We start from the raw sequence: 24,800 nt of genomic DNA, 5'->3' as shown, positions 1-24,800 counted from the left end.
TGAAAAATGGAATGCCTCAGAATGCTACAATCCCTCTATATTCAGGTGAGTGAGATTCCTGTAATTCCATGGGTTATGACATGATATCCATTAAATTGTAAGAACTACGGATAAAATTATTAATATTTTCAAAAGACAATGTTATAGGAAATACTCCATTCAAATCAGGAACAAGGGTTATAAAATGCCAGTAATAAACTTAAGAAATGGGGAAGATGGCCGGGCATGGTGTCTCACGCCTGTAATCCCAGCGCTTTTGGAGGACCACTAGAGCCCAGGAGTTCAAGACCAGCCTGGGCAACATGACAAAACCTTATCTCTACAAAATAAATAAATAAAATTAGCTGGGCATGAAGGCACACAGCTGTAGTTCCAGCTACTCAGGAGGCTGAGATGGGAGGATCGTTTGATCCCAGGAGGTGGAGGTTGCAGTGAGCCCTGATCATGCCACTGCATTCCAGCCTGGGTGACAGAGCTAGACCTTGTCTCCAAAAAAAAAAAAAAGTGAAATAATTGTGTAAAGAAAAGAGTACAGACGAATGGAGGCCCCTGAAAGAAGGGCTGATGGGGATGGACACTGTTGTCTGTGGATGTAAGGCATCAGTTACAAAGACGTTCACCTTCTCAAAGTGCTCTAGAGCAGCGGTTCCCAACCCCGGGGCCATGGACCTGTGCTGGCTGTGGCCTGTCAGGAACCTGGCTGCACAGCAGCAGGTGAGCGGCTGGTGAGCAAACATTTCCGCCCGAGCTCCGCCCCCTGTCAGATCAAAGCAGCACTAGCTTCCCATAGAAGCGCAAAGGCCATTGTGAACTGAGCATGCGCAGGATCTAGGCCGCGCGCTCCTTATGAGAATCTAATGCCGATTATCTGAGGTGGAACAGTTTTCTCCCAAAACCATCCCCATTCCACACCCCAGGCTGCAAACAAACTGTCTTCCACGAAACCGGTCCCTGGTGCCAAAAAGGTTGGGGATTGCTGCTCTAGAGGGTTCATGCTACTCCAACCAAAGTTCCAAAGAGATTTTGTTTTGGAACTTTGACACATTGATCCCAAATTTTATCTGGAAGAGTAAATGAGTATAAATTACCAAGAACTCACTTAAAAAGGAACTTAATTAGTAAATTCTTGCCAAAAAAAAATATAAAAACATATTCTAAAACTAGAGTGATTATACAATGTGGTACTAGCAACTGGTTTAGGAATAAAGAAAAGGATCAAGGAAACAAGAGGCTAGAAACAAATGATAGATATGAATTTAACATAAGATAAAGGTGGCACTTCACAACAGAAGACAAAGAATGCACCGCTGAATAAATTATTTTTAGGACCACTAACCATTTGGAAAAAATTATACCCCTCCTTCACACCAGAAAAGTAAATTTCGGGTGACATAAGGAGCTAAAATTTAAAAATACAAAGAAGTTCTAGAGAAAATATGTATGTAGTTACATAATTTGGGGTTAAGGAAGACAATCTAGGAAAAGCAAGAAAAACACCCTGCTGCTTATGATCCAGACCCACGTCATTTTCAATTCCACACAGCTGTAAAGCAGCAGGTCCCCTTACTATCAGTTTTTCCACTGGAATCACCTGGAACCCTGGTGAAAAACAGATTTTGAAGCCTCATCCCAAACCAGCTGAATCACCTCCTCGGGTGGTTTTGATGGCTCGCCTTGTTTTGGAGGCCTCTGGTCTAGGGTCAACGCCAAAGTGGGGGTGAGGTAAGAGAATTCAGGTGGTAAAACTACCATAGCCTTGCCATCCACGAAACCCCTCAGGCGCTAGTCACACAAAGGCTTAACTTTTGTAAAGTCCCCTGGGAACTAGTTTCCTATTTATTCAAGTCAGCTGTATTAAATAATACCCTCCCTAACCAAAAAAGCCAAAACCACAAAACGTCCTAAGTTACATGGTGTGTTACAGCATGGCAAAAATACATCCCAATCAGTTTGCATTTGGTGTTGCATCAAATTATGGCATAGTCAACAATGCTTAAACAGTGGCTCTCAACCTAGGCTGCTTTTAGGAACCACCCAGGAAGTTCTGAAAAGTAATACAGTTGTGTCTGAATCCTTTTGGTCTAGGATGGTGCCCAAGGGTTGTCATTTTTAAAAAGCACTACAGGTGAATTTTATCTGGATTAAGACCATTGGCTACATGTCAGAAACAACTTCTGTTCCCTGGAGTTCAATATCTTTCTTTCTTTTTTTTTTTTTTTTTTGAGATGTTGTCTCACTCTGTTGCCCAAGCTGGAGTGCAATGGCACGATGACGGCTCACTGTAACCTTCGGCTCCCAGGTTCAAGTGATTCTCCTGCCTCAGCCTCTCCAGTGGCTGGGATTATAGGCATGCGCCACCATGCCCGGCTCATCTTGTACTTTTAGTAGAGACAGGGTTTCACCATGTTGGTTAGGCTGGTTTCAAACTCCTGACCTCAGGTGATCCGCCCGCCCAGGCCTCCCAAAGTGCTGTGATTACAGGCATGAGCCACCGTGCCGCCGAGTTCAGTATCTTAATGAGACACAAAAGCTTAAAGGGTCTAACACAAGGCAGACCATGATGCATGAGGTAAGAACATTTCAAACTAGGTGCCATGGACATATGGAAGAGGAAGGTGTCTATCTGGGAAGGCTTGGGGGTCCAGGGGAGGGAATTTTGTTGAGGCTAGATCTAGAAACTGATCTAAGACTTAGATATGATGGAAGGACACCCAGGCAAGGGGAAAAAAGGGGATCACTTGAAACCTTATTAACAGTAATTATTAATTAGTAATTATTTCATTTTCCTCCCATAACTTCTCATCTTAGACATACATTTTTCATCTTAGACATACATGCATATGCCTTCTATATTTTTTCTCCTTGCAATTATAATTTTCTAATGATTTTGTCATACTGCATATGAAATGGATATAATTATGTCTTTCGCTTCTAGACAAGGCTGTGCTTCCTCCAGCTCAGGGTTAAGGCAGAAAAAGGTGTCTTTTCTCCACTCCCAGTAATGCACTATTACCAATCTACCATATAAAAAAGGGTAAACTGAACTGACTCTATTCAGAAAATTTCAACTCAAAAACCTTTAAATTACCCAGCCAGTTAGGAAGGAGGATGATAAGAAATCATCCTCATCCTTGCCAAGAATTTTTTCTAGTAAGCAAACTATCCTGCCCAAATTCAGTGAATGCATTACTAATTAATTTCGTTCTGTGATGTCTGTTCTATATGATGATGATATAACTTTCTGCAAAACAAAAATTGAAGCACTCTACATCTGCCATCCATCCTTCCCCAAACTAAGAGATACGGAAGTTTGAGGCTGCGCAGGTCAAGCAGAGATGTGTCTATTTTCTTAAACCATTTCTAACCTTAATTATTTTCAACTGAAGCATTTCCTTAACGGGCAACATGCAGCTCTTTCAAAGACAATCTATTAAAAGACTGAAGAGAAATGATATCATTTCCCTAAATTTCAGTGAGCCAGGACTCAAACAGGTTTGTTAGAAAAACACTAATGCGGTAATTCTATTGTTGCCTCTAACTTTAGGGCGAGGTGGTAGAGTCAGAAAAGAGAGGTGGCTAGAACACAGCCTCAGTCGCCACCAGGTTGTGGTGCGTTACATAGTCCCAATGGTGGTATCTAAGGCATTTTATAATTTTCTTATTAATTGTCAATGCATCACCACTTGAATGAAGAGAATGGAAGCTATTCTTACTTCATTTTTTAACAAATGAAACTGAAGTACAATGAAGTAATTTGTTCTACTCAGTTCCAGGAAACAATGTAGGGAGGAGGACCTCCTTCCCTGATCACCAGGCCGGCTCCTGCCTTTCCTCAGGGTGGAAGAGATCCACTGCTGCTGTCTGCTGCCTCACCTTCACACTCCAGCTACAGGATACACTGACTCAGTTTCATTACTTTCTATTCACCATCGTTGTACTCGTAGACATTCAGAAACGGGAGTTCCAAGAACTGAGCAGGAGAAGGAAAAGAATGTAGATAAAATTGAAAAGGACAAAGTACAGCCTCTATCATTCAATAAACCAGAAAAGACACAGGAGAATATAGTGTCTGCCCTCAGAGACTACACGCATTACTGAGAAGAAAGTGGGGAGAGGAGGCCAGATCCACAACTAACCATAATTCCCCAATATGAACTGTCAGATAACCAGGGACTGTCGAGAGTGTACAGGAATGTGGGAAGGCCAAAAGGAAAGATGGTGAATTCTGAAAAATACAAAGAAATGTAAATTACCTCTGATCTCAAGAGGCTTACTATTTGGACTGTAAGAGACTGTATGAAAACGGATAACAATGCAAGATGACATAGTTTAGTCCCAAATAAATAACTCTATGACAAGGGCTACAATTTGGAGAAGGCAATGATCTCTATGAGTTAAATCAAAGGCTTCCAGGAAATGAGTCTTTATTTGTTGTTGTTGTTGTTGTTGTTTTGTTTGGTTGGTTTTTTGTTTTTTGTCTTTTTTGAGACAGAGTCTCGCTCTGTCGCCCAAGCTGGAGTGCAGTGGTGTGATCTCGGCTCACTGTAAGCTCCGCCTCCCGGGTTCATGCCATTCTCCAGCCTCAGCCTCCTGAGTAGCTGGGACTACAGGCATCCACCACCCACCCAGCTAATTTTTTTGTGTATTTTTAGTAGACACGGGTTTTCACCATGTTAGCCAGGATGGTCTCGATCTCCTGACTTCATGATCCGCCCACCTCAGCCTCCCAAAGTGCTGGGATTACAGGCGTGAGCCATCGCTCCTGGCCTTACTTGGTTTTTCAAGGATTCAGATAAACAGCAAAAAAGGGAAGGGAAATCCAGTTACGGGAAATGGTCTGACCAAGGAGTGTATTCTAGGCAGACTATAAAACATAAACCTGAGAATAAGTTCATTCGTTCATTCAATCAATATTTAGTGAGAATCTACTGTGTACAAGCACTGTGCTAGGAGCTAATAGCAGGAACAAGGCACGTAGGCTGCCCTCACGGAGTTTATTTCAGAAGGACTACTGGAAAATCAAGGTGGATAAACGCAACCAGTAATTGGTGTAATTTAGACCATAATGCATTTTGGTCTTTAGACTGTTCACAGTAGGAACTGAGAGTTTTTGAGGAAGAGTGACAGGTGCAAAGCTGTGTTACTAGAAGATGATGTGCTGATGCTATTTCTGTGAATTACAGGGGGATAAGAGTGAAGACCACTTAAGAAACTCTTGTAATGTTCCCAGTGTAAGACAATGCACATCCAAACTGGGGTGGCCACTGTGAAAAGGAAGGGGGGGCCCTGTGAAGATATACTCACAGGGCAGTGGAACTGGCAGGAACAAGGCAGGGAGGGGAACAACAGACAAAGACACTACTGTCTCCAGCATAGATGCCTGGGGGAATTCTAAAAGGAAAACCAGGTAGAAGGAAAAGGTAAGGTGCAGTTCTAAAGCACCAGGACTGGAGTGTTCTGAAGGCTGGGCTCTTTTTCATGCCCTTCTCTACTTTCATGCTATTGACAGTGCCCATTCTGGATCTCCTTTTTCTTCACTGGCCTGACAGAATCTGTTCTCAGTCTCTTTAAGAGAAGGTTTGATAGACTAGTTCAGAGGGATCAGTAATGGGAGAAAGTATGGCTGGACAGCAGCCGTGGAAGAGGCACCCCGGGTTGACAGGTTTTCCAAGCATGCTGTAGGCAACAACCTATTCTGTGCATCTCCTCAAAGACAGCTGGACTCTCTCCAGAATTGTCTAGGAGAAAAGTTTCCCTTGATTCCACTTGGAGGAATCGCTCTTTCATTCTTGGTTGAGCAGGATAATTAGAGATGATTGAGTCGCATATCTGAAGACTTGGGATATCTGGCATGTCCCTAAACTTGGAAGATGATATCCTGGAGGGCGGTCATCACGCTTCCTCTGGGGAAGTGTTCCTATGCAGTAGTGCTTTGCAATCACCTAGAGACCTTGTTAAAACACAGATCTGGAATCAGGTGTGGGTGGGACCTGAAGTTCTGCATTTCTAATAATATCCCAGGGATGCCCATGCTATTAGTCCATGGACCCACAACCTAAATATGCATGTGTCTAGAAGCAAACAGCTCCTCTTCTAAGCAGACCTTAGATTCAGATGACCAGGAGTTTAAATCCCCTCTCTGCCACTTTTCAGATGGGTGACCTTGAACAGGGTACCTAACTCATTTTCCTGTCTATAAACCAAGGAAAATACTAATACGTACTTCAAAGTAAGTACAAATGCTGGATGATACAGAAGTGGTTTCTTAGTAATTGCTAGATCCAATAGCAGATTCCCTTCTATTCAACAGCATATTAAACTGTTAAATTCACGGAAGCATACCCAGCCCCCCTCAAAGGCTCTAAAGTCTGCAGAAGGAATTACCAAGAAAGCAAAGCACAGAACTCCCTCAGAAACTGGAGGAGCCATTGAAAACTCTTTATCACCATGTAATCCTGTACAATCACAAGCACTTCCGAAAACAGCATTATCCTGTATTTGTCTGAGTGATTTATAACGTTAAGATCGACCACATGATTTCCTAGCTCTAAATTTCCTAGACTCCGGTTTGCAGGCAAAGGAAGCATTTCTTTTCTAAGGAGGTCAGCACACCTAGATGTAGCCAACAGCAGTTGATTTAACTTTCTTCAACCTTCACATTTCCCTTCACATTTCTCAAAAGTTGGATCCCACCTGCATTAAAAATTACTGTCCTAGTACATTACAAAGTTATTCAATCTAAAATGTCTTGTTTATACTAAATTTATAAAAATGCATAGGTGCAGTGATGCACGTCTGTAGTCCCAGCTACTTGGGAGGCTGAGGTAAGAGGATCACTTGACCCCAGGAGTTTAATTAAGGCTGCCGTGAGCTGTGATGTCACCACTCCAGGCCTGGGTGACAGATAGAAGAGCCTTATCTTAAAAAAAAAAAAAAAAAAAAAAAAAAAAAAAAAAAGCATTTAGCAAGCGCTGAGCGCAGAATAGTTCTTTTTTTTTTTTTTTTTTTTTTTTGAAGACGGAGTCTCCGCTCCGTCGCCCGGGGCTGGAGTGCAGTGGCCGGATCTAAGCTCAACTGCAAGGCTCGCGCCTCCGCGGGTTTACGGGGCCATTCTCAGTCGCGCTGCAGCCTCCAGTAGCTGGGATCAGCAGGCCGCCCGCCAATCTCGCCCGGACTAATTTTTTTGTAATTTTTTTAGTAGAGACGGGGTTTCACCGCGTGTTAGCCAGGATGGTCTCGATCTCCTGACACGTGATCCGCCCGTCTCGGCTCCCAAAGTGCTGGGTTACAAGGCTTGAGCCACCGGCACGGTCGGTATGGTGCACCGGCGGGGGCGGGTGGCCCGGCCCAGAATAGTCTTATACTTGATTCTTGGTCAAAGGTGAAGAAACAGGCCAGGTGCGGTGGCTCACACCTGTAATCCCAGCACTTTGGGAGTCCAAGGTGGGCAGATTACCTGAGGTCAGGCGTTCAAGACCAGCTGGCTAACATGGAGAAAACCCGTCTCTACTAAAAATACAAAAAAAATAGGCGGGTGTGGTGGCGCGTGCCTGTAATCCCAGCTACTTGGGAGGCTGAGGCAGGAGAATCACTTGAACCCAGGAGGTGGAGGTTGCAGTAAGCCGAGATCACGCCATTGCACCCCAGCCTGATCAACAAGAGCGAAACTCCATTTCAAAAAAAAAAAAAGAAAAAAAAAGAAAAGGTGTAGAAACAAACCTCTACATTTTGAAAAGCAAACCACAGCTCTGTAAACGCGAAATTTTTGTCCTGTTAAATATCACCATTCCCTTACACGCGTTAATCTTTTAACCCCCCAAACCTAAAGCATGTGAACATAAATGTAATCATAAATATCAGGCTCCAAAATAATATACACTTTGTGTGTACAGATAGAAAAAGTGTGCATATTTTATTTTTAAAACTACTCGCACTTTCTCTACCACACACTAAGAAAAACCCCCATTTGGAGAAAGCCACACCCATCACTAACGGGCTCCATCAACCTTTCAAAACAACACTAAGGGCAAACATTAAGAGCCATTCAAAACCAAGGGAAATGACAAGACATTTGAAAAAAGTTATCTCAGTGTAAATGTAGCTACTGGAGTTTGTGAGGAGCAGAATAAACAAAACAATTAAGCCATTAGCATGTCTCCTTTGAGACTGTCCTGGCCTTTGGAGGAGAGCAATACCAGATTCCTCTAGCGCAGGTGGGTGGTGCGTTGGCTTAAGGAAAAACACAGGCAGCAAATTTTCCTCTTTAAACCAGAACAGACACACAACCTTGGTCAGGAAATTCTACATTCTAAAAGTCCGTATCACCTAACAAGGAAAACCTTATCCTGGCCATGAATCTGGCAGTGATCTTTTATATCAGCAAAAGCAGCCTAACTCCTCCCCAAAGGTCAGAAAAGCCCTCACTTGGGGTCACAGGTCTGGGTGTCCTCAGGTGGCAGAACTCGAACAGGCTGCTGCCTCCATGCCAGGCGGGCACCTGGCATGTGAACCTAAATGTGATCATAAATATCAGTCTCCAAAATGGTGCCCAGGTGGACACCATTGCAATGGCTCTCTGTTCGGAGTTGGGAGCTTTTGAACGGATAGCACCCTGGTGAATTTTGTTTCCATTTTGACCCGGAAAGAATAGCTCCACCCCTTGTGGGGACAGGTCAGGACTGGTTGTGTGATCTCAGGTAATTAATTACCTAGCCTCTCAGTTGAAGGGGCCTTAGTAGGAAAGGGGTGAGCAACAGGTAGAAACCTTCCCAGCCTAGCTTCCGTCCACAGCTACTCCCTCCTGCAGGAGACCCACCAAACCACTAATATCCTGTTCTGTGAAAAGAAAACTCAAAAGGAAGCCCTAGTGGTTTTATCTGAGGAGGCTACTTTTATCTTTGAAAAATATTTCCAGTTTATAATTAGTTGTCTCCTTTAATCCGCTGGCTCCCATCAATCACTCATTCACTGGCGGCTGCCCTGCTGCCACCAAGTTGAATTGGAAGGTTTTCAGTCGTCCGGGCACTTTTGGTCTAGTGGGGAACAGTTGTTCAATTCAGCAAAGTTGCCAATTCTACCCCATGCCAGAAATACAAACCCGAACCATGAGCATGACAGTGTCCCTCTCCTTCATGACTTTCCAACCAAGGAGGATGGAATAATAAATATTAAAAATATCACTCAAAAACTTCCGATTGGCAGGAGGGCCCCAATTTACCTTGCCTGTCTCAACTCCTCCATTCCTTGTCTAAAAGCCACTGGCAATTCCTCCTTCCAAACGTTCTAACTGATGATCCACATATCTTTCCAGATACTACAGGTTAACCTACTCCTGCCACTCGTGGGAGGCTTTCTCTTTCACCCTCCTGTAGAGCTTAGCATGTTTCACCCAGCCACCTGGAGCTACATGGAAAATGCACTCCTTTTAAGCTCAAAAGTGTAAATCTGTCAATTTTTCACTTGAGTTCCAGAACAAAGATTTCATGGGCACAGTTTGACCCTGCCAGTCTTAGCTTTACCTAAGCATTTTAAATATCCAAATTCAACCTGTCCTTCAAAACCACATGCAATTTTAAAAAGCAAACTGTCAAACACACAATTGTGTCAAACGCACAATCCCATGGCAATTCTTTCAGTTCCTTTTTCCATCTCTTGTATTTGCCTATTTTTTTCTTTCTTTTTTTTTGAGACAGGCTCTCACTCTGTCACCCAGGCTGGAGTACAGTGGCATGATCAGGGCTCACGGCAGACTTAATGTGCCTGGATCAAGCAATCTTCCCACCTCAGCCTCCCAAGTAGCTGGAGCTACAGGCACACACCACAATGCCTCGCTAATTTTTGTTTATTTTTTGTAGAGACGGGGTTTCACCATGTTGCCCAGGCTGGTTTCGAATGCCTGGCCTCAAGCAGTTCACCTGCCTAGGCCTTCCAAAGTGCTAGGATTGTAAGTGACCCACCGCACTCAGTATATTTGCCTATTTCTTAGGCATCTACACTTGTGAAAATCACTGGCAACATATACAACAGATTCTGTTTTCTAGGAGAACTACCTTTTGTTAAATAGTTGTAGGGGGAAGGCGTTTGCCCCATTTTCAACATTATAGCTACTGATGAGTCAAGGAAGGCATCATGACTGCAGATTGCTTTCTACCGCCTTCCAGGGACAAGCCACGTGGCTTTCTGGTGCCCTCTTAAGTGTCTTTTTATCAGCTGTCTCCTCTCTGTCCTCACCATTCCATCTTTCCAAAGGGCAAGCACAACGGAGCGAGGAGTGACACACATCAGACAAGGTTCCAACGAAAATCAAAGGCTTGTGACATTTAAATCACAGGGTGCTTTCACCGATTCATTCACTCCTCCTGTTCACTCTATCAGCTGAGTACCCAAGGGCAGCAGTTTTTTGGAGATTTTAAGAAAGCTCCACCTTGTAGGCAGTTCTGCACCCTACTTTTGTCCCTCAAGGAAAAGACCTGGGGGTAGTTTTAAAGATTGTATACTCAGCTAACACAAATAAATACAAGCATTTTTCCCATTAAGTTTTTTGGGGTTTTTTGGTGGTGTTTTTTCTGAAACAGGGTCTCTCTCTGCAATCTTAGCTCACTGCACCCTCTGCCTCCCGCGTTCCAGCAATCCTCCCACATAAGCCTCCCAAGTAGCTGGGACTACAGGTGTGCAACACCACACCCAGCTATTTTCTGTACTGACAGGTCTTTGCCATGTTGCCCAGGCTGGTCTTAAACTCCTAAGCTCAAGGGATCTGCTTCCCTGGGCCTCTCAAAGTGCTGGGATTACAGGCATTGTACCACTGTGCCCTGCCTCCCATTAAGTCTTGTTTTTCGTTGTTGTTGTTTTGTTTTGTTTCGTTTTTTTGAGATGGAGTTTCACTCTTGTTGCCCAGGCTGCAGTGCAAGGGCACAATCTCAGCTCACTACAACCTACACCTCCCGAATTCAAGCAATTCTCCTGCCTCAGCCTCTCGAGTAGCTGGGATTACAGGCGCCCGCCACCACACCCAGCTAATTTTGGTATTTTTAGTAAAGATGGGGTTTCACTATGTTGACCAGGCTGGTCTTGAACTCCTGACCTCAGGTGATCCACCTACCTCGGTCTCCCAAAGTGCTGGGATTACAGGTGTGGGCCACCACGCCTGGTCCTCCCATTAAGTTTTAAAATAGTATCGTATACTCAGTATTGGAAGTCAAGAAACAATGAGGGGAAGCAGGAATAGGGAGAGGAGAGGCTGGGATACCAAGCTGAACAAGAAAGGATTCTACCTGAAAAGTAACTGATCAGAAGGAAAGATAAAATGCACATTAACAATCATAAGATCTTTATAGATAAAGTGCTCATGTGTTTTTGAAGAAGGAGATAACATTCTTTTTTTTTGGAGAAGAGTCTCACTCTGTCACCTAGGCTGGAGAGCAGTGGTGCAATCTTGGCTCACTGCAACCTCCAACTCCTGGGTTCAAGCAATTCTCTTGTCTCAGCCTCCCGAGTAGCTGGGATTACAGACACCTACCACCATGCACAGCTTTTTTTTTTTTTTGTACTTTTAGTAGAGACAGGGTTTCACCATGTTGGCCAGGCTGGTCTCAAACTCCTGACGTCAGGTGATCCACCTACCTTGGCCTCCCAAAGTGCTGGGATTACAGGCGTGAGCCACCATACCTGGCCAAGGAGGTGATTTTCAATGTTAAGGCTCAAGAAGGCAAAGTTAAGCCTGGTCTAAAAGAAGAATTAGACTGATGAGATGGAGAGGGGAGGGAATTGATTCCAGCCAGACACAAGCTAAAGATGGAGAACATCTAAGCCTGAAAGGCAAACACCAAGGGGATGAATTTGGTCAGCTGATATAGGTGAGTGCAGCCACACTGCAGAGGTGGAATCGTAGGACTTGGTAAATGGTGGAATGTCACAATTCACTACATCTTAACTACAGCATATAAAATTCACTTTTGTCAACTGACACTTAAATACAACTGCTGCAAAAAACTGAAGACTCTTGACTCATAGCCCCAAACAAAGAGGATAGTGTCTCCTTGGCTCTGTAGAGCAGACAATGCTTGCCACATTGGCCTCCATGCTTGCTTGGAGAGTTGCTAAGCAGGGCTGGACCAAGGAGGATCAAGAGAGCCTTAGGGAGGAAGAGGAAAAGGAGAAAGAGGAAGAGGAGGATGAGGAGGAGGAGAGAGCTCCCTTTCGTTTGGTGGCCTTAGTTATGTTTCCTCACTTCTCAGCAGGTGCAAACTATGTCTCCTGCCTTCTCCAGCTCTCCTCATCCTTTCCAAGTACAGATGAATGCTTCAAGGAGAGGATGGGCAAGAGGCCTTGTGGGGAAATAAAAGGACACTAGTTGGAGGATGTGTTTGGGGTGTGGGGGTGTGTGAGAGAAAGAGCTAGAAGGAAAAGGCCATCCCAGTTTTTCTATACCCCAAGCCCTAGTTCTAGATCATAGAAACAAAGCACAGAAATCTGCTCCCGAGTCCAGATATTAAAGCCCAGCAATAGCTTATGTGCCCTCAACTATTAAGTACTAATTTTATAATTATTATCAATGTATCCTCACCAGGAAAATAATGGGTTTCCTTTTTTTTTTTTTTGAGACAGAGTTTCATTCTTGTTGCCCAGACTGGAGTGCAATGGCACGATCTGGGCTCACCGCAACCTCCGCATCCCAGGTTCAAGTGATTCTCCTGCCTCAGCCTCCCGAGTGGCTGGGATTACAGGCATGCGCCACCATATCCAGCTAATTTTTTATTTTTAGTAGAGATGGGGTTTCTTCATGTTGGTCAGGCTGGTCTCGAACTCCCAACTTCAGGTGATTCGTCCACCTCAGCCTCCCAAAGTGCTGGGATTACAGGCGTGAGCCACCATGCCCGGTCAATAATGAGTTTTCAATTATTTATATAAAGTAAAAACTTTATGTACCTGACTTATATTTATTTAGAGTCTGTATTGAATGCATTTCTCTTTGTGATCACAGAAGCATCTACCACTTTGAACCTCTCTTCTAACACTCTATTACGTTTGACTTTCAAACATTTCCAGTAAAAGCAGGTTTATGACCATAATTCTTGAACTGTGGGTCAAGAGACTTGTATTCTAGGGACAACTCTGCTATTAACTTGCCAAGTAACTGAGAGACCGAGGTCAGGCCACTACAATTCTCTGGAACTTAAAGGGTCACTTCGGGAGACCATGAACCACATTGGGGATTTATGAATCTTTTTCCCAGGAAAAAATTCACATAAGAAGGAATGTAGACACAAACAATTTCATAGACTACCCTGGAAGTGGTCTCCAGGATACTTCTCATGTTGACATTCTATATTTAAAGGTAGTTGGTCACTGAAAGAAACAAGGCTGGGGACAGTAGCACTCACCTATAATCCCAGCACTTTGGGCCACCAAGGCAGGAGGATCGCTGGAGACCAGGAGTTCTGGACCAGCCTGAGCAACATAGTGAGACCCTGTCTCCACAAAATATATATATATATTTTAATTAGCTAGGTGTGGCAGTTCATAACTGTAGTCCCAGATACTTAAGAGGCTGAGATAGAGGCTCTCTTGAGCCCAGGAGGTTGAGGCTACAGTGAGACAGGATCACATACTGCACTTCAGCCTGGGTGACAGAGCTCACACCTGTAATCCCAGCACTTTGGGAGGCTGAGATGGGAGGATCGCTTGAGGCCAGGAGTTTGAGACCAGCCTGGGCAACACAGCAAGACCCCATCTCTAAAAAGAGGAAGAGAAGAAGGCAGTGAGGGAGGGAGGGATATTATTTTCTACAGCTATTACCATGAAACATATGAGTAGTGCCTAGGTAGAGCTGGGACTGTAGGATGGGGAACCAATGCTGTCCTGCCCGCTAAGACTGTGAATGCCAAGATATCACTGCCAGATCCTTCTGTGGATGACGCTGGGCCAAGCTTGAAGAAGTCCCCTCAGTGGCTGGAGATGCCTACATCATTCTATAAAACAAAGCCACTCCTATTAAAAGTTAAAGGGAAGCTATTTGCTTTGGTTCTCTGAGCATAGCTCTTCTTTCAGTCCAACGAGCAGTTAGTGTCCAGCTTTGCTCTATGTGAAAGCTAATATAATGTGGAGATATTTATGGATGAAATGTTATGCTATCTAGCATTTGCTTCAAAAGAAACCGGGGGAAGATAAGAACAGTGAAAACAAGATTGGTCATGAGTTGTCAATTGTTGAAGTTGAGGAATTTGTTTTCTCTCCACTTACGTTTTTTCAAAATTTTGATTGAGAGACAGAGACAGAAAGTAGTCAAAGTGAAAATCAGTAGGTTAAGGCATTTTCAAGTCCTGTGCAAGTCCTAGGCATGAAGCTCAACTAATCCTACTCGATTCACATCTTGAGGAGCCCACAGATAGCACGATCTGTGGCTCACAGAATATGGAATTGACACAGGGTTATTTTGAGAACCATCTTACCATCCAAAAGACATGACTTTCAACCAAGGGGAAAAAAAGAATTTTTGTCTGTGTGAGGAAAGTCTTTCTCCACATGGACAGCTCAGAGGTGGGTGAAAATGCAGAACTGGGCAGCAAGAAGTACTGTCCCCACCTTGGAAGGCCTGCGTTCCCCTTTCTGTCCAGCAGCCCACTGAGCCCAGCATGGTTTGGCATGATGGACTGCTCTCTAACTTTGGGCTTAATATAAAATGTTTCTTATTTTTGTAAAGCACTCTTTAGCAGATAGAAAATGATATTTCTTATTGTTGTTAGCTTCTGCTTTTGCCCTTTTTTCCCCAACAAAAGATAGCAGTTTTAGAATCAGACTGAGTCTCCATCAATGCAAAATGGACTTCAGCTCCAATTCCTCATGCCTTGGGAAAACAGCAGCAGACAGAGCAGGAGCCATGCTGGCTTCTGTCAAACACAAGGGTCTGGGGGATCAGCCAGGGAAAACTGGAGCTACCACTGAATCTATTCCTGCCTCCATATATTCAGGCAATGTAGGAAAGTTGACAGAAAAGGTTGAGGGTGGGGAACTGAATCTGAGCCCTTGGGCAGTCCTCTTCCACAATGACTCTGGACTTGACAGTGTGACTTGCTTCAGCCAGGGGGCATAATAGCAAGCATGATGCAAGCAAAGGTTGGAAAATGCGTGTGCCCTGGAGCTTGTACCCTTGCTTTTCTTGGGAACCCTGTGGTGTGACCACTACTATGTAAACAAGCCAGAGCTAGCCTGTTGTGACAAGAGATATGTGGCCAAGCCATCCAATGGTTCCAGCTGAGATTGGACCAACTACCAGACATGTGAGTGAGGCCACCCTAGATCATCCATTCCCAGCCAAGCCACTAGCTGACCACAGTGACTGAAGGAACCAGCTGAGACCAGAACTGCCATGCCAGTGCACAAAATCATGAGAAAGAATAAATGTTTATTATTTAAGTTACTGAGTTTGGGTGATCTGTCACACCGAAAGCCAACACAAGAAAAGGTGACAGAACAGAGCTAAGATGTACTGAACATTGGGAGACATATCCCCTAATGACTCTTTACACAATAGTCAGTGGGACTCACTATTGATGTGATTGTATGTCAACTGTCATTGAAATAACCTGATATAGATCCAAAATTGACCACATTCCCTAATATTCATTTCAAGACAATGTTTGCTGTAATTCTTGGAATGCCACTGTATGGGCTTCAGGGGTTTATAAACCTCCTGAAGTTAAATGAAGAATTATATTTATATGCATTTTTTTGTCTCAGCTGAACTGAGAAAAGATGTTAAAACTACAGAGAATAACAAAGAAATATATATGTACAACTGCCTAGAATTAATAATATCTCATTGTATTTTCTTTGGATTTTTCCATATATAAAGCAAATAAAACATTACTGACTCAGTCGTCTCCCTTTCCTCTTTCTCCCTTCAGTATTTTGAACTTGGTAGGGATCGTTCTAGTCTGTGGATTTTTTTTCTTTTTTTCTTTTTCTTTTTTTCTTTTTCTTTTTTTTTGTTTTTTTTTTGAGATGGAGTCTTGCTGGGTCATCCACACTGGAGTGCAGTGGAATGATCTCAGCTTACTGCAACCTCCTTCTCCCTGGTTCAAGCGATTCTCCTGACTCAGTCTCCCAAGTAGCTGGGATTACAGGCATCCACCACCACGCCAGGCTAATTTTTGTATTTTTAGTAGAGACAGGGTTTCGCTATGTTGGCCAGGCTGGTCTCGAACTCCTGACCTCAGGTGATCCACCTGCCTCGGCCTCCCAAAGTGCTAGGATTGCAAGCATGAGACACCATGCCCGGCCTATATTTTTTTAATATACACACAAATACATATATATACACACACACACAGAAATAAATGTATAGACCCCCAAATAACATATGTAGTCTTATTTTGTGTTTTGACATTTTCTTAAATGGTTTCAGATATGCATCTTTCTACAACTTGCTTCTTTACCAAACACTACCCTTGTAACACCTATCCATATTGATACTATATTATCAAATAAGCCACATGAATTTCTCTTCTAATGAACATTTAGATTGTTCCTGTTTTGTTCGTTCTCGTGATCTGTGGAATGTTTATTTGTTATTATGAACACTGTCAGGGAACAGGTCAGTAGCTTCCAACATATTTTCAGAGGACCTCAGGACATTCTCCCATCCAAATGTTAGGAATCTCTGATAATATGATGGGGGGAAAGGGCATTGTCATCATTTTGCATTGATGCATATTTCTGCATTACAACATTCCCAAGCCTTGAAGGAAGCTATCTTTACTTACATTCTTAAAATAGCTTATTAGATGCTTTTGATTTTAAATGTAAAATTTTCTACAAGGTCTGCATCTTCCTAAGACACTAAAAACAGCCCTATTTTTTTTTCACTGAAAATTTCTTAGAATCAGATAATACTGTCCAAAACATTCTGTTACCATGTAATATGATCCTAAATTGCTGTCACATCAAATGGTGGTCACACCAAATAAATTCTAAGACACTAACAATGTGATATTCTAATTTTGTTGTTGTTGTATTCTGTAATGTATATAAGAATTAAACAGCTAAATCTCTGTTATCTCATTTTCCTATTTTCTGTTTTTTTAATCCTAGTTAAGATTAGAGAGCCTTCTAGTATGACTTTCCTTTACTTTTTTTTTTTTTTTTTTGAGACAGAGTCTCGCTCTATCGCCCAGGCTGGAGTGCAGTGGCACGATCTCAGCTTACTGCAAACTCGGCCTCCCGGCTTCACACCATTCTCCTGCCTTAGCCTCCTGAGTAGCTGGGATTACAGGTGGTCACCACCGTGCCCAGCTAATTTTTTGTATTTTTAATAGAGACGGGGTTTCACCATGTTAGCCAGGATGGTCTCGATCTCCTGACCTCGCGATCCGCCCGCCTCAGCCTGCCAAAGTGCTGGGATAACAGGCGTGAGCCACCACGCCCGGCCGACTTTCTTTTACTTTTATGCTTGTTCTCGCTATGACATCTTCTAGTCTCTATGGCAAAGTCCCAAAGCAGGGAAATTAAAACTCAGAACACTACTACTCATAACAGACAATGTTCTTAAGTCTAAAATATCCCACCCTGGTATTACTGAATAAAATCAACCAAAATTGATGATTTTCTATCAGCCTTACCTTCCTTCAGGAGTAGGTGAAATAATGAAAGATTATACAAATACTTGGACTTGGCATTGTCAAATTTATAAATAATTTATTGAATTGCTTTGGAAAGAGCATGGACTTAGCAGATCTGGTTGGTTACATACAAATTGTGTGGCCCTGAATAATTCCCCTCCCATCACTAGACTTTGATTTTCTTACCTGCAAAATGGCAATGAAAACCAACACTGGTGCTAGAATGAAATGAAATCATGTATATGGAAGCCTTTTGTTATCATTTCTCCACTATACGGGGAGCTTCTCATAAGCAGAGGCAGAGCCTAATTCATCTTTTTGGAGACAGAATCTTGCTCTGTCACCCAGACTGGAGTGCAGTGGCACGATCTTGGTTCACTGCAACCTCCACCTCCCATTTCAAGTGATTCTCCTGCCTCAGCCTCCTGAGTAGCTGGAATTACAGGGGCCCACCACCCCGCCCGGCTAATTTTTTTGTATTTTTAGTAGAGACGGGGGTTTCAACACGTTGGCCAGGCTAGTCTCCAACTCCTGACCTCAAGTGATCTGCCCTCCTCGGCCTCGCAAAGTGCTGGGATAACAGGCCTGAGCCACCATGCCCAGGCCTAATTCACGAAGCCTGTATGCTATCCTCCTTTGCCATGGCAATGTCTTCCCTCCACTTTGGGATTCAAAGCTCTCCATCTCCAACCACTCCTGTTCTCTGGTAGGACCAGCCATATTTGCCAAGGAAGACCCAGACATCTGACTACGCACTGGTGTCACATATTTGAGTGTCAATGCCAGAATCCAGGGGGAGCACCAATGGTAGGCACCTTTGGGCTAGAACCTGGGAATGTGGAGTACGCATCCCAAACTCACCCAAAGAGGGGGCTTCATATCTCAGGAGCCAAAGAAAATTAAGCAGCCCATTACTGACCACAGCAGTTCTAGTGGGTGGAAGGAGGAACTCTCCCCATACACACTTCTGGAGGAAGCCTCCATGCAGTTATGACACACAGTGGGTGATCAGGCTACATGGGATTATAATACTGCCACCAAAATATAATACGCTTATCAAGAAAAAGGATTTCTAAAACAAGTGGAAAAATACAGAGCACAAATTGTATATTTGCCCCATAATTACAACCACATAAAAGCAATGTGTTTGAGGCCCTGTGTGGTGGCTCACACCTGTAATCCCAGCACCTTGGGAGGCCGAGGTGGGTGGATCACTTGGGGTCAGGAGTTCAAGACCAGCCTGGCCAACACGGTGAAACCCTGTCTCTACTAAAAATAAAAAAGTTGGCCGGGCGTGGTGGCGCGCACCTGTAATCCCAGCTACTCAGAAAGTTGAGGCAGGAGAATTGCTTGAACCTAGGGGGCAGAGGGAGGTTGCAGTGAGCCAAGATTGTGCCACTGCACTCCAGCATGGGCGACAGAGTGAGACTCCATCTCCAGAAAAACAAACAAACAAACAAAAACGCAGTGCATTTTGAATAGACTGGAAGGAAACTCAAAGACAAAAATAATTACTGTGTTAGGGTGTGGTAGTACTATGGGTGAATTCCTCTAAATTTCTTTTTTTTTTTTTTTTTTGAGACAAAGTCTCACTCTTGTTGCCCAGACTGGAGTGCAATGGAGTGATCCAGCTCACTGCAACCTCCGCCTCCCAGGTTCAAGCGATTCTTCTGCCTCAGCCTCCGAAGTAGCTGGGATTACAGGAGCCTGCCACCACACCCGGCTAATTTTTGTATTTTTAGCAGAGACGGGGTTTCACCATGTTGGCCAGGCTGGTCTCGGACTCCTGACCTCAGCCTCCCAAAGTGTTGGATTACAGGCGTTAGCCACGGCGCCCGGCTGAATTCTTCTAAATTTCTTATAATGAAGTTAGTACAGTAACCTTCCACCTACAAGCAGACTTTCTTGAAAAGTCTGAGAAAGAAAACTACTCGGTCACGTCCAGACCCTTAAAGAATGATTTCCACCACTGTTTGGTAAGAAAAACTTTATTAGACTGGAATCTAATAAGGTTAGATCTGCACTGGATCGGATCTAACTTGGATTCTGGCACCAGCTCAGCTAAAACATAGCTAGGAGACTTTGGAAGTCATTTAACCTCTCTAGATCTCTCTGTGAAGTTAACAAATGGACTTAGGATAGAATTCTTAAGCTCTCTTCTGCGCTTTCTACAATGTAGCCTATGTTTTACTTTCTATAATGTAGCATATGACCATAAAGTGCTATAAATGACTTTGTAACAAACATTATCAGAGCTAAAAAGACCCAAGAGAGTGTGCCCCCTTCAGAGCAGTTATTATACTTATTTCAGGAAAGAGGGACCTGCTGGATACTGCATATCTTTAGTGGGGCTAATTGTTCTGCCTTTGAGGCACAATGTAACTTCTGGAAACAGCTGAGAGGGATATGGTGCAAAGTCTGGTGAGTAATAGGAAAGATCACACTGGGCACTAAGGAGTTAAAAAATAAAAATAGGAGGCCTTCCCTCCTTCCCTCTTCTTCCCTTCTTTCTCTCTTTTTCTTTTTTGAGACAGAGTTTCACTCTTGTTGCCCAAGCTGGAGTGCAATAGCATGATCTAGGCTCACGGCACCCTCCGCCTCCCAGGTTCAAGTGATTCTCCTGCCTCCGCCTCCCAAGTAGCTGGGATTACAGGTGTCAGCCACCACACCTGGCTATTTTTGTATTTTTAGTAGAGACGGGGTTTCACCAGGTTGGCCAGGCTGGTCTCAAACTCCTGACCTCAGGTGATCCACCCACCTCAGCCTCCCAAAGTCCTGGGATTATAGGCGTGAACCACAGAGTCCAGCCCTGTCTCTTTTTTTTTCTCTCTCTCTTTTTCTCTCTCTCACTCTCACCCAGGCTGCAGTGCCGCAGTCACAGCTCACTGCATACTTGAACTCCTGAGCTCAAGGAATCCTCCCACCTCAGCCTCCCAGGCAGCTGGGACTACAGTGCATGCCACCACGCCTGGCTAATTTTTAATTTTTTTTTTTGGTAAAGGCCTGAACCACCACACCCGGCAAAAAATAGGTTTTATTACATAGCTCATAAATGACCATTGAGTGCTTTGAACAACGACAATGACGTCATTCTCATGGTGGTAACTCAGAAGGGAGGGCCAACTTCATTCACATGCACAGTTTAAGTTCTATGGGTTGTCAAAGACCATGTCACTATGTTAGAGCCTTTACAGTTGTACTTCTCTCAAGTGTGGCTGTCCCAAAGATATATGAAAAAAATACTTTGCTAGGATGCCGGAAAAACCTTTTGTCTCTGCCAACATAAATTCTGAAATTGAAATTCAAAACACAATTTGTTTAGCACTATTACAGAATGTGATGATAAGGCTGAGATGTTTATTTTAATATCTTCGGCATTTAACCTTTAACCTCTTATTTACTCTGTAAATATCATCTCAGCATGCTGAGAAAAAGAAAAAAATTCTTTAAACTCACCATTAAGAAACATTTTAATCACAGATTGGTAAAAACACAAGTTCCTGCATTTTTGCAAAAAAAAAAAAAAAAGAGAGATGACTCAAACTTGGAAAATCATGACTGTACACAATTCCTATATATCCTACCATGAAGTTTATAATACCTTGCACTTACATAGAAGATTTAAAATATTTCTGCTTTTTGAAGCAGATAAAAAGAGCTTTCTCAAATTCCTAACAAATCATAAGGCCCCATACTTGTCTCACGAGCAAACACAAGGCACTGTATGTTGTCTTTCACTGAGTCTCACAGGAGCTCATCACATGCCCACACTAGGCACAGAAGCAAAATGTTGTATTCCAAGTTATCAGAATGCTCACCACTGCTCATTATCTAGCCCTCAGGATAACTCCTGAGACAGACCTCCAATTCATGAGATTCAGCTGAGAAAGGAGTGACAAACAAGTCTATCATGTGACATTGGAGGCCATGGCATTTTCAGTGGAGGAAGGAGTTGAAGGGTTGAAGAGAAAAGTTCAATTTGCAGCCTCACCACTCGTGGCACCATCCTACACAGGTGTTGAAATAGCTCCAAATAGTAGCAGCTGGATGCAGACTTTCCCTGTTATAATAGCCTAGAGATTGCATGGGCTGAAAATACCAGGCAGCTCCCTCTCTTTAGGGAGACCCAGTAGGAAGGTGCGGATGTATCAATAAATATTGAATGCCACTACTGGGTATGTGGTGAACGTTTAGACATTCTTCCTGGTGAGTGAATGAGAAGAAGCACTGTGGTTCACAGAAGGACACCATGTTAAGACTTACAATAAAGTGGCTGCAAACAGCTAAACTGCAGGTGTGTTTGGCCCCTCTGAGATGATCAAGTCACATATAAAAATTGGCAGAGGCCGGGCGTGGTGGCTCACGTCTATAATCCTAGCACTTTGGGAGGCTGAGGCGGGCAGATCACCTGAGGTCAGGAGTTTGAGACCAGCCTGGCCAACATAGTGGAACCCTCTCAAAAAAATTTTAAAAAAAGTTGGCAACCACTGACAAGGCTGTAGTCCTCAGCAAAAGTGTGGTGGAGGTGACTTTCAACTTCAGTGAATGTCTGCTTCTTCTACTTCTCCATCCCTCTCCATCCACTGCTCCACTCGTTTTCTCTCCAAGGAGATGCCTGGCCTCTCAAATATTTCCCACTAGGACGGCCCACTCACACTTGTCACTAGATAATGTCCTGGACTCTAGGATATTTCCCTAACCCTTTGCCTCCATCAGAACTTTTTTTGTGCTTGATCCCATTCCTTTCTGGTTTTGTTTTGTTGTATTGTGTTGTTTTGACTAGGAGACTGCTAGCTATCTGATAAACTAATCAGTGGAAATCAAGTAGGTTACCTTCCCAGGAAACATTTGAAATGTATTCCAAACTTTCTAAAGACATGCCATGCCATCACCTAAAGGAACTTACCAACCTTATCATCAGCTATCCATCAGATTTCTAGGTTGTAAATCTATTCCTGGGTATTCTTGTGTGTCATATCTATAATTTACTCACAAGTATATGCAAGTAAGGAAAAGGGAACAGATCTGAACATGTTCTGAGGTGACAGTCAATTCAGATTTGCTCAAATATTTCTGTATATTTAATGCACAGAAACCTTGCATTAAAATGAATCACAACTTCTGGATCCAAAGTACACAGCAGATCTAGAGCCATAGGTTTGAGTCTATCAGAGAGTCCAAACTGGTCATGGGCACAAAAGCTGAATTTCCATGATGATAAGCCCAGATTCTCCAAAGGAAGCCTTAGATGTGTATTACCATTAAAGTCAACAGAGATTTTTTTGTACTCTGCTAAACAACTTACACTAAACTATAAAGATGTGCAGGCTTTTTTTTTTTTTTTTTAACTTCTTCAAGTCTCCTAAGGAAAAAGACACAAATAACTATTGCCTGGTAGTGTTCTTAGTTTTCTCAATATAGAAAAGTGTCCCAAAGTGAGTTTTTGGGAGGAAGATAGAAGGTGAACTACAAGCTGTACACTGTTTTCATGAGTCAGAAAATGAAAATGGCTATTTTCCTTATGAGTCACAACTGAATGAGTCTTAGTAGGGCCTCGGGTACAGATGGAGAGCCCTCCTACTATGCTTCCAGACTTCCTAAAAGACACATACACACAGACACACACACATTTACACCAAAGAAGTCCACAGTATAGGTGCTCTCCCGATAGCCCAGCCAAGGGCCTTCTTTTTCTTCTTCTTCTTCCTAATAATTTTTAACAGAAACAGGGTCTCACTATGTTACCCAGGATGATCTTGAACTCCTGGGCTCAAGTGATCCTCCTGCCTCAGTCTCCCAAAGTGCTGGGATTACAGGCGTGAGCCACTGTGCCTGGCTGCCAAGGGCCTTCTGATGAATTTTAGCCTCCACGCTAATCTTCAGCCACACCCAAAGAAGGTAATGTCCTTTCCCTTCCTGTTCTAAGCAGCTGAAAGGATACAACATGGCCAGGCCTGGGCACATGTGGAACACAAAATGAAGTATCATTCAGCTTGACGGAATCTTACATAAACATTAAATACTGTAACTTGGGTTTCTGATTATTTAAGATGATGCTCTATTCTAAGGCAACTTCACATACATAATGAACAATTTTTCAAGTCAGGAAAGAAATGATTAACTTCGGCCACATCACTCTGGATCCAGTAGATCTACCAATGGCACATCTCCTGTTTCAGGACAGCCAGCTGTTTCAACTTTTCCGTCAGCGAACTGTGACCTCAGCAATAGTATCTGATGCACAGATAGTCGCCTGGCGGCGCACAACGTGCCCATCTGTGCTGATGGCAGGGAGCCCATCAATAGGTAAGTCACACCCTGTCCCCGGATAGAACCATCTCCTCCCTAGAGCATGCCTTTCTCACAAGCATTTGACCAAACTTCATCTGCAATGGGGCTGAATTAAGCATGGTGTCCCAGGTTTCGGAAAAGGCAACCGAAACTATATTTCAGTCCGTTCAGCATGAAAAATGAGTTTAACCGAGGGGAAGTTAATTTCCTCAAGGTACCACTCAAGTACTTGAATTCAGTAAGATTCTTTAAGTTCTTGACATAAACACATTGATTTTTTTAAGAAATATTGACCCACGGAAAATGATTACAGCAATTCTCAAGTACCAGGACTATTACATTGCTTCAATTCAAGGGACCAGGTGCCCAGTGAGGTAGCTTCACCCAAACACAGGCCCAATGGGAATGGTTCTCTGCTGGGGTGAGGGGAGGGGTCCAAAGTAACGTGGAGTAGACTGACTTCTTAAACCGTAAAACTGGAAGAGGAAATTTAGAGATGAAGTGTTCTCTTAGATGGGGCAAAAGTGACTTAATTTTGAACTATGTAAAAAGAAAAGGCTTTGGTCGAGGATGCCTTAAAAGGTTTCTTGTTGATGTTTGTTTGTAATCATTCTTTTGAATAAACAGCACGGGGCAAGGGGGCGTCTGAGCTTCGTGTGCAGGTTTCGATGGGCCTCGGCTGCACCTCCCTCAGGCTGCTCATGGGGTTATCGATTTTTCAATTAGTGTTGTGCTGGTTATCATTTTGACTTGGTTCTCTTCCACAGCCAGTAAAAAACAGCAGCAAACCAGAAGAGGACGAGATCATCCACCTAAGCAGGACTACTTGAAAAGAAGCAAGTGTGGAAACTATGAAGACTTGTAATAGTTTTTTTTTTTTTTTTTTTTTTT

The 24,800-nt window shown here is 43.4% G+C and overlaps 1 protein-coding gene across 1 annotated transcript in view; it reads right to left on the bottom strand.

Moving 5' to 3' along the window:
• The window catches only part of MYO1E (myosin IE), a 248,139-nt gene that overhangs the window by 222,356 nt on the left and 983 nt on the right, over positions 1–24,800 (bottom strand).

The sequence above is a fragment of the Rhinopithecus bieti genome, unplaced genomic scaffold, assembly GCF_001698545.2.
Source record: "Rhinopithecus bieti isolate Rb0 unplaced genomic scaffold, ASM169854v2 scaffold_947, whole genome shotgun sequence".
In the NCBI taxonomy this organism is placed as follows: domain Eukaryota; kingdom Metazoa; phylum Chordata; class Mammalia; order Primates; family Cercopithecidae; genus Rhinopithecus; species Rhinopithecus bieti.
The sequence above is the reverse complement of the archived record's forward strand: the minus strand, read 5'-3'. Positions and strand labels throughout refer to the sequence as shown.